Source organism: Polypterus senegalus, chromosome 3 (assembly GCF_016835505.1).
Source record: "Polypterus senegalus isolate Bchr_013 chromosome 3, ASM1683550v1, whole genome shotgun sequence".
Classification (NCBI taxonomy): domain Eukaryota; kingdom Metazoa; phylum Chordata; class Cladistia; order Polypteriformes; family Polypteridae; genus Polypterus; species Polypterus senegalus.
In genome coordinates this window covers 222,776,288-222,785,130 of record NC_053156.1, presented here as the reverse complement: position 1 = coordinate 222,785,130, position 8,843 = coordinate 222,776,288, and positions in this window count along the sequence as shown.

Sequence of the window (8,843 nt, the reverse complement as noted above, 5' to 3'; positions counted from 1 at the left end):
TAAGACACCAGGCAAAGAGTTACCTAAATAACCAAGATTGCAAAAACATTATAAGCAATAACATATACCACACAGCAGAAACATGTTCACATACGCTCAAAAATTAATTGCTAAGACATTATATAATGAATTAAACAAATAAAATTCGTAAGCAACTGGGGGACAGAGTTAAAATTAGGCCTGGGAGTTTCAGTGTCAGCAATTAGTAAAGGGCTAACTTGTTAAATTCTTTTTCTTGGATCTAACATATAAGAGTGCATTTTGGAATATATTGCAGTACATACCACCACACATAGAAACGTCATCCCATTTCATAAAAGTAAAATTTGAAAAATGGCATGCCTTATCACTAAAGATACAAAAGAGTATCCATCAGATTCCAAGCTACTTTACTAAAAGCCTGGATGCGATTTGATTTTGTTAAAGAGGTTTCATAAAGAATACGCAATGAACCAAATGCTGGTGCTTAAAGCCCAACATCCTGTCACAAGGGGAACCCAAATGGAAGCAAAATTCCACTTCCATTTGTTTCAAAAGAGGAGTGTTTATCCAATGTGAATGGATATGTTTTGTTGGAAATTGAATTTCTGAAACCCTTTTTCCTCACTCAGAAACAACTGTTAATACAGTACATATTTCAATAAGAATAGGAAAATATTTGTTGATCAAAGGCAATTGGTGAAAAACTCTCAAAATGAATAGTGCATAATATAACATTGGGTTATTGTGATTTAAAGCTAAATACCAGAGAGAACAAACATGGTCATAAGCTTTATTGTCAATACGTAAAATGCTTGATTTATGATATATATAATTGTTAAATAATTGTATTACAAGATTAAGTAAGAAGGAACACGGTGTCTTCATTCCGGGTTTCCTTGAGTTCAGCCTCTGATTATAGAGAAAGTATCAAGAATAATAATATTAAAAAAAAAGGAATTTAGGAAGCCTAAGCACATACAATGTCTGATCAGTTACGTTTAAACAGTACTTATGACCTGCTTTCTCAGGCTTCCAACAAATTAGGCAGTTTACTTTAACAAGAGTGACTAGTTCTATCATAGGACTGTAGTCCCCAAAATCATGTTTCATTCTTGTAACACCATTTAACATTCTCAAGCCCACTTAGTCAAGTTCTATCCCAGGAACACTGTGTGCTAAGCAGAAGCCCTTGACAGAGTGCCAGTCCACTGCAGGGCCACTCATAGAAGCCCAGTTTAGTGTCATCTTAAACACACCTTTTAGGGACACACAAGGGAAACCAACATAAACAAGGGGTACAGTTACAGGCTCCTCTCAGATCATGACAAAGTCTGGGATTCAAACCCAGGATACTGGATTTGTGTGAAACAGCAGGGCTAACCACTGCACCACCCTGTCAACTTCTCTGTAAAATATCTGACAAAAGTTATTTTGAAAGGAAAGTCAGTTTTAATAAATAGACACATCTCAGTTGTAGAGTTGCCACTAGCTCATCCTGTCATAGTTAGATAACATGTATTTACTGGATATTTTTATTCAAGGCAGTGTAAAAATCATATGTGTTCAGTGCCATTCCATGCACGTGCTATAGTTGTAGTCTGTTCAGGTCACACAGTGAGCAATTGATGAGGTCTGAAACAGTGATTTACAGTCACTGATTGACTAGTCAGTTACAATCTTGAGAAAACTGACTAGTACATAAAAAGTGAATAATAAGAAACAATTTAACAATATTAAGTAAACCACTTATAGTATGTTTCTGTTATTGAGATGTAACATAGTGGATTACTATAATCATAGAGAAATCTGTTCAGCACTTCTGACTGCTTTTGCTTACTGCAGTTATGGTTGCAACAAAAGAGCAAAAGTCATGGATCTAATTAAAACAATAAGTAAAATTTGTAAATGATGAAAGCCAGACAAAAATAATATGCAGACAAGTTTTGCTTAAGAAGCAACATGACCATAATTAACAGTACATTGATAACTGCAAACACACACACACAGAAAAAGATCAGTGCTTGCTGCCAGACGTGCTATTTCTGCAGCAGATGAACATGGCACAAGCTGCCCAGATTTTGTAATCGACAATTGGACAGTCTGGTGGCTCACACTAATAAGCAATATAGCTGTTTAGCAACTGCTGATTGAAGGAAAAGCTTCCATTCAGTAGAAATGTAGCCTTGTGGCTTCAGATATTTGTGATGCCTGATGGCTTAGGCATCACGAAATGTGGAAATTTCTGTTTATGCAGTAATTCCATATACTAAATATTCAGGGAGCAATGTCAACAGAATTTACAAATTCTAAATACACAGGACAGTTAAGTGTAAGGATTTCAAAATCCCAAGGGCTGTTGTTAAGAAAAAAGTTGCTGTTATTGTACCAGCATGATTATGTAGCAGAAATCTCTTCCTATTTTTTGATCTTTTTATTTAAGAAACAAAGTATAATAAAAAAGCACTTCCCATTCAAATGAAAACAACATTGTAGGCTCAAAAGCATGTCTCAAAGACACTCCATGAAGTCTCCACGTTTAACCTGCTTACAACCAAGTTGGTCAGAAATATGTTGCTAGACCAAGCAGCTGTTTTATCAAGCCCTAGAGAACTCAATTGGTGGTGAAAAATGGCTGCTTATATCATCAACTTAGTTCGTCAGAAATAATTACTGGAGTGCAGTAAATAGCAGTGAATAATCTTCTCCCAAGTGACATACAGTATATGGATGGCAGAGTGGCACATGGTGATCTTGAATTATTATAACTAATTAATCAGCATTGTGCTTACAGTGTAATTAAATAAGCACGTGTGGCATTCACACTTTTATCACTTGTCCCTAAACTTATATAAACTGTTCACGTGCTACTAGGTAAAGGCCACAAACAGTTGATCTGCAACCACTTTGTCTTGCTTTTCCCTTTCCCTGCACTGCTTATAAAATACATCTTGCCTACTTGAGCATACAGATCTTACTTATCATAATTACCATTCATTTGTTTCACTTTGAAATTTATGAAGTTAACAGTACGTTCTCTGCACTATTGCCTTTAATGTCAGTAACATGCTGTGGCAAGCATTACACATGCTTAATATGTGCATTGTGAATGCTGCATTCACAGATTAAGTTTAGAAACACACTGTTAGAGTACCTCTGGTGTAGAATATGTACCAAACTGACACCATGTTACTCGCATATACAGTAAATGTATTTCCATAAAATTGTAGGAAATGAAACCATGTGAGTACGGTGTAAGGCTTATTACCTACCTTACCCAGCAAAGCCAAAGTAGACATCTCCTCAAGCTGTTTCCGTAATTAAAATAAGCAATTTATAGTTCAACCAGACCTGTCACATCAGATCATCTCAAAACATGTAGCCTTAATTTAACACTAGGTGGATTCTACAGACTGCAGATTCTTCTGAAGCAGCACAAATTATAAACAATAAGGAAGTCACATCCAAGATGAAGAAAGTCTAATTAACAGAAAAGCCAAAAATTGCAGTTGAGAATAATGAATTTAGAAACAGTCCAAGTATTATCATCCATTTACAAAACTCCCCGTTTCCCTGAGAGATAAAAGTGAGGGTTGGGCATGGTGATATTCTTTAGCCATTCCTGCAAAGCAAGCTTCTGGTATGTTTTTTTGTCTAAATTGTACTTCAATGTCTTTTTTTTTATGTTTGTCACTCTGTAACCTCTTTTTTTTCTCTGAAACACATGGAGAAATTGAATTTTACTGTAAAATGAAACTAATGTACAATTTATTAATAGAAAAGTTGTCATATATTGCATATATGTGTACAGTAACCTGTATCCTCAGATAAATAGAGAATATAGACTATATATATATATATATATATATATAATATAAGAAAAGTGTTTTATGATCGCTGCTGTCTGTCATTAATTTGTTTTTTATCTCACTTTTATACACTAACTCCATATGTATTTTCATAATATTTAAAACATGTTATAAATGGTATCTGTGTTTGTCATCTACTGCATAATGTGATAAACATGTCAGTCAAGAAATACACAAAGCATACGAGCCATATTAAAAAACAGAGTATAAGCTGTAGTAAATGAAATATCTTCTTGAGCATTACACTTCACTGCTTTGTTAGAAAGGAACATTTTATTTCAGGTCATATTGGAACATAAATTTATAGATTATTATGGACCTTTTAATTTCATTATCCTTGTCTTGGAAATTGATCATCCATGTATCTCACCCCGTTCCTTGTGCAGTTAGTTCCTGGCTCTCCTTGCCTTCTAATTCACAAATAAAAAGTCCAGGAATATCTTTTTTTTAAATAGCATGCCTAAAGTGTTATTTAGAAACTATACATCAGAGGTGTGCGTGGCTTGCACTCAGTAATGAAAACTCCTCCTTTTTCAAGTTTTTCTAATATTATGTTTTGTGATCATGAAAGTTTTGTTTGTAGATTTTTAGAGCTATATGTAGATGGGAGTCATTTTGTATACCCCCAGTATAAAGTCTACCAAAATATTTATTATTTTAATTTATATGAACATAACAAAATAAACAAACAAAACCATATGCTACTCTTAGCTTGCCCTGGATCCACTTGCTTGGATATTTGATACCCGGCTGATCTATCATCAATAGGTAAGCAGATTTATGTGCTCTCCGTAGCTGGGCAAAAATAGACTTTCTCTACTTGTACAAAATATCTGTTTAGGTAATTATTGTACTATTCAATTTCTTAATTATATACATTTCTTTAGGTGGAATATTGGCAGGGTAAGTGACCTCCTCAGGTCACACAAATTATCAGGGGTTAGGACAGAAGTAGTAATTCTGTACTTTACAATCTAACACAAAGCCATGCTACTTCTTGAAAAACTAAAGTTCTCGTGCTAAAAATTTTTAACATCATAATTACCATATGTGTATTTCATTCTAAATATTTGTCCCAACTGTGCCTTTCACTTTTTGCTGATATGCCAACTGCAGTGCAGAAACAGTAAATAAATATTTACACACATCTAAAGAAGTCCTTTGGGAACTGTGATTGATACTCAAGGACATCACTTAGAATATCTCTCTGGCACACTGTCCCAAATGAAAACTGTGAACTTTCAAATGGTATACTTAAAGAAAAATCCAAAAAAGAAGACATGGCCTTATTTCTATAATCTGTATTTCTGTGCAATCTCTTACTTGTTCTTTATGCACAGCTTTCTTTTTCAAATCACAGACTTGAAATTTGACACACAGAAACTTCTCACCATAAATGAATGTTACTTTGGGCATTGCCCCTGGGCAGTGGCAGGGATGGCAAGTGGCAAGAAATACAACTGATCTATGAACACAGGAGCAGTGTTAGTGGGATATGATGGTTCACACGCTTGTCTTTAAAACAAAGAAATCCGTGTTTTCTTTACTCAAGTATTTCCCTCATTTTTGTTATGCCCTCATACTGCTGTGTTTCTTATTGCAATTTTGGGGTCTTTACATCAGAAGAAAAACAAAAATAAGAATATTGTATTCAAAGAACCTCTCCAATACTAACAACAATAGTCAAGCCCCTAACATATATAAAGTAAGTCAATTACAGAGACATATATTGCAGAGGTGTCCAAAGTATTACCCAGGCCAGGAGACATGGGCCCAAAGTACTGGAGGTGTTATTTTGTAAAAACTGTTGCTTCTTCCAGAACTTACTGTTGTGGGGTGATGACTACTAACTGACTTGTGAGCTTCGCCAATTACCAGCAGCAATTGAGTTAATTTAGTACAAAATAATCTTTCCATGTTGACATTCACTTCAGTGCATGGAAATGTGCAATGCATTCACTTGTAGAGAACTCGCTCTGCATTAATACATATATTGAGGCATAGTGCAAGGTGAAACGTAAATAGAACAAATGTACTGTCTGATTCATACAGAGGTACTGGACTAATTTATTTACTTAAAACTCTCACATACAGGAATAGATTTTTTCTTTTTACTTGTTTTTTTTTTTTGTCTCACAGGCAACTTTTAAGCTTGGTTCAATTGCACCCTCTACAGATCACAACTGGCGTATATGGTGCCAGATATACTTACTTACCTACCTAGTAAAATTGTCACGTAAAGGAAACATTATTATGCACTGTCACGTAAAGGAAACATTATTATGCACTAAGTGTGACAAATCTGAGGGTAGAAACTTTTGGCAATATATAACACTGCTTTGCACCAAAACAATTGTTATATTTTATAGATTTAGGTGTGCTGAATCCATTTCTGAAATTGTAATATAAATATCCTAAACTTTTTCTGTGACATATCAGATTAATTGAAAACTGCTATTTAAAAAAGAAAATGTTGATTTTTTACTAATTAATTACATTTGTTTTATGTCAAGTAAGTGCTGAGAATATTATTTGAAGTATATTTTTAGCTGAAAAATGTCAGTCTTCCTCGTTCTTAAACTTGGTTGAGATTGAAACAACCCAAAATGAAGTATTTGCTGCATATTTGTTTCCTCTCAATCAGTATTTTTTTCTCTGTTCTTGTTATTTCTGAATAGCCAGGAATTTTATATTTAGAAGGTTAGAGAAATACCTTTTTAATTGTCCAGAAGAGAGAACGTTATTGTTCAAATTGATTTTACAGAAATATGCCAGGGCGGGTTGATCCATCTATTGTCTTAATCAGGTAACAGGTAAGCAAATGGTAAAAGATACACAAGTTTCCTTCATTGAAAAAAGAAAGCATGTGCCACAGTTTTCTTGGGGATACAAAGGCGGAAAACTACAAAGAACTACATGAGGAGCTTCTATCTTCTTATCTAGCACTTGGGTGCAGCATGTCTTTAAAAATCCATTTCCTCCAGACTCATTTGGATTGATTCTCCCCGAGAACACAGGAGTGGTCTCTGATGAACATAGGGAGAGGTCCCACCAGTGGAAGGTGGAGTGAGTCTATGTTAACAGACATCTGTTGGTCATTCCACCATGAAACACCTTCAGAGGATTATAAGAAAAATCTACCAAATAACTATTTTTGTAAGTAATATTTATATTTAAAATATTTATATGTGTCATTTTTTAAATCTAAATAATAGATTTAATCATCCTAAATTAATTAATTTAATGATCCTGTTTTTCTCTAACTGTTTTTTTTTCATTTTACACCTTCATATCTCAAAAACTGGATGTGATAGAGCATTTCTCTTGCCAGATTTTGATTCAGCACCGTCAAGCATGTAAAGAACACCTTAAGATTTTTTGAAATGTGTAATTTGAAATGAATTCTTACCTTTCCACTGTCACACCCAAGCAACACTGGTTAACTCAGCTAGTCGTCGTAAAATGTTAGAAAAATACTGATTACTTAATAAAATATAAGAAAGTAAAATGCAATTTTTGCATGCTTTACAGCAATCCTTCCTAGCTATTAAGACATCTTTATTTAGGATGATTTCCATCACACTGACTTCTGTCAAAAATTACTTTAAAACATAAAAGTTATTAATAGGACTGACTGCTTATGTATGTATTTCTTGCATTTTGTCAATTGTTGGCCTAACTCCTTTTGACTAGGTTTAAAAAATTAACTGTATTTGAATATTATTCACATTTTTGCTCAGAAATGAATATAACATTTTTATGTTGCTTTTTATTTTTTTGTTATTTATTTATTTTTTACAGTTTGAATTGTGGCCCAGTTTGTGTGAAAACTGCAAGGCATTTTTCTCTGGCATCCTTAATATGCTATTTTAGATTGATTGGTTATCACAGATTAGCCCAGTACGAGAGTTTATATACTCAGCAAAAAAAGAAACGTTCCTTTTTCCAGGACTGTGTATTTCAACAATAATGTTTTAAAAATCCAAATAACTTTACAGATCTTCATTGTAAAGGGTTTAAACAATGTTTTCCATGCATGTTCAATTAACCATAATCAATTAATTAGCATGCACCTGTGGAATGGTCATTAAGACCTTAACAGCTTACAGAAAGTAGGCATTTAAGGTCACAGTTCTAAAAACGCAGGACACTAAAGAGACTTGTCTACCGACTGTGAAAAACACCCAAAGAAAGATGCCCAGGGTCCCTGCTCATCTGCGTGAACGTGCATTAGGCATGCTGCAGGGAGGCATGAGGACTGCTGATGTGGCTAGGGCAATAAATTGCCATGTCCGCACTGTGAGACGCGTAAGACAGCGCTACAGGGAGACAGGAAAGACAGCTGATCATCCTCGCAGTGGAAGAGCCCGGATCTCAATCCCATTGAGCACGTCTGGGACCTGTTGGATCGCAGGGAGAGGGCTAGGGCCATTCCCCCCAGAAATATCCAGGAACTTGCAGGTGCCTTGGTGGAAGAGTGGGGTAACATCTTACAGCAAGAACTGACAAATCTGGTCCAGTCCATGAGGAGGAGATGCACTGCAGTACTTCAAGCAGCTGGTGGCCACACCAGATACTGACTGGTACTTTTGATTTTGAGCCTCCCTTCATTGAGGGACACATTGTGAAACATTTTTAGTTTATGTCTTATGGTGTTGACTCTTTTAGTGTTCATACAAATATTTACACATTAAGTTTACTGAAAGTAAAAACAGTTGAAAGTCAGAGGACGTTTCTTTTTTTGCTGAGTATATGTGTGTGTAATGTTGCCTTTTAACAGACTGACCCCCTCTCCAGGGCTGATTCCTGCCACATATCCAGTGTTGCCTGGGTAAGCCTACTGTGACACTAGGCTGGATTAGTAATCTTTTAATAGATAGTCCTTTTATTGGCAGTATCCATTTAGACGAAATGTCAAGGTAATCATCAATATTAGTGGCACAAATAAAATAATGGTATTGTACCAAGTGTTGACACTTCATAGGTTTGGTTCTA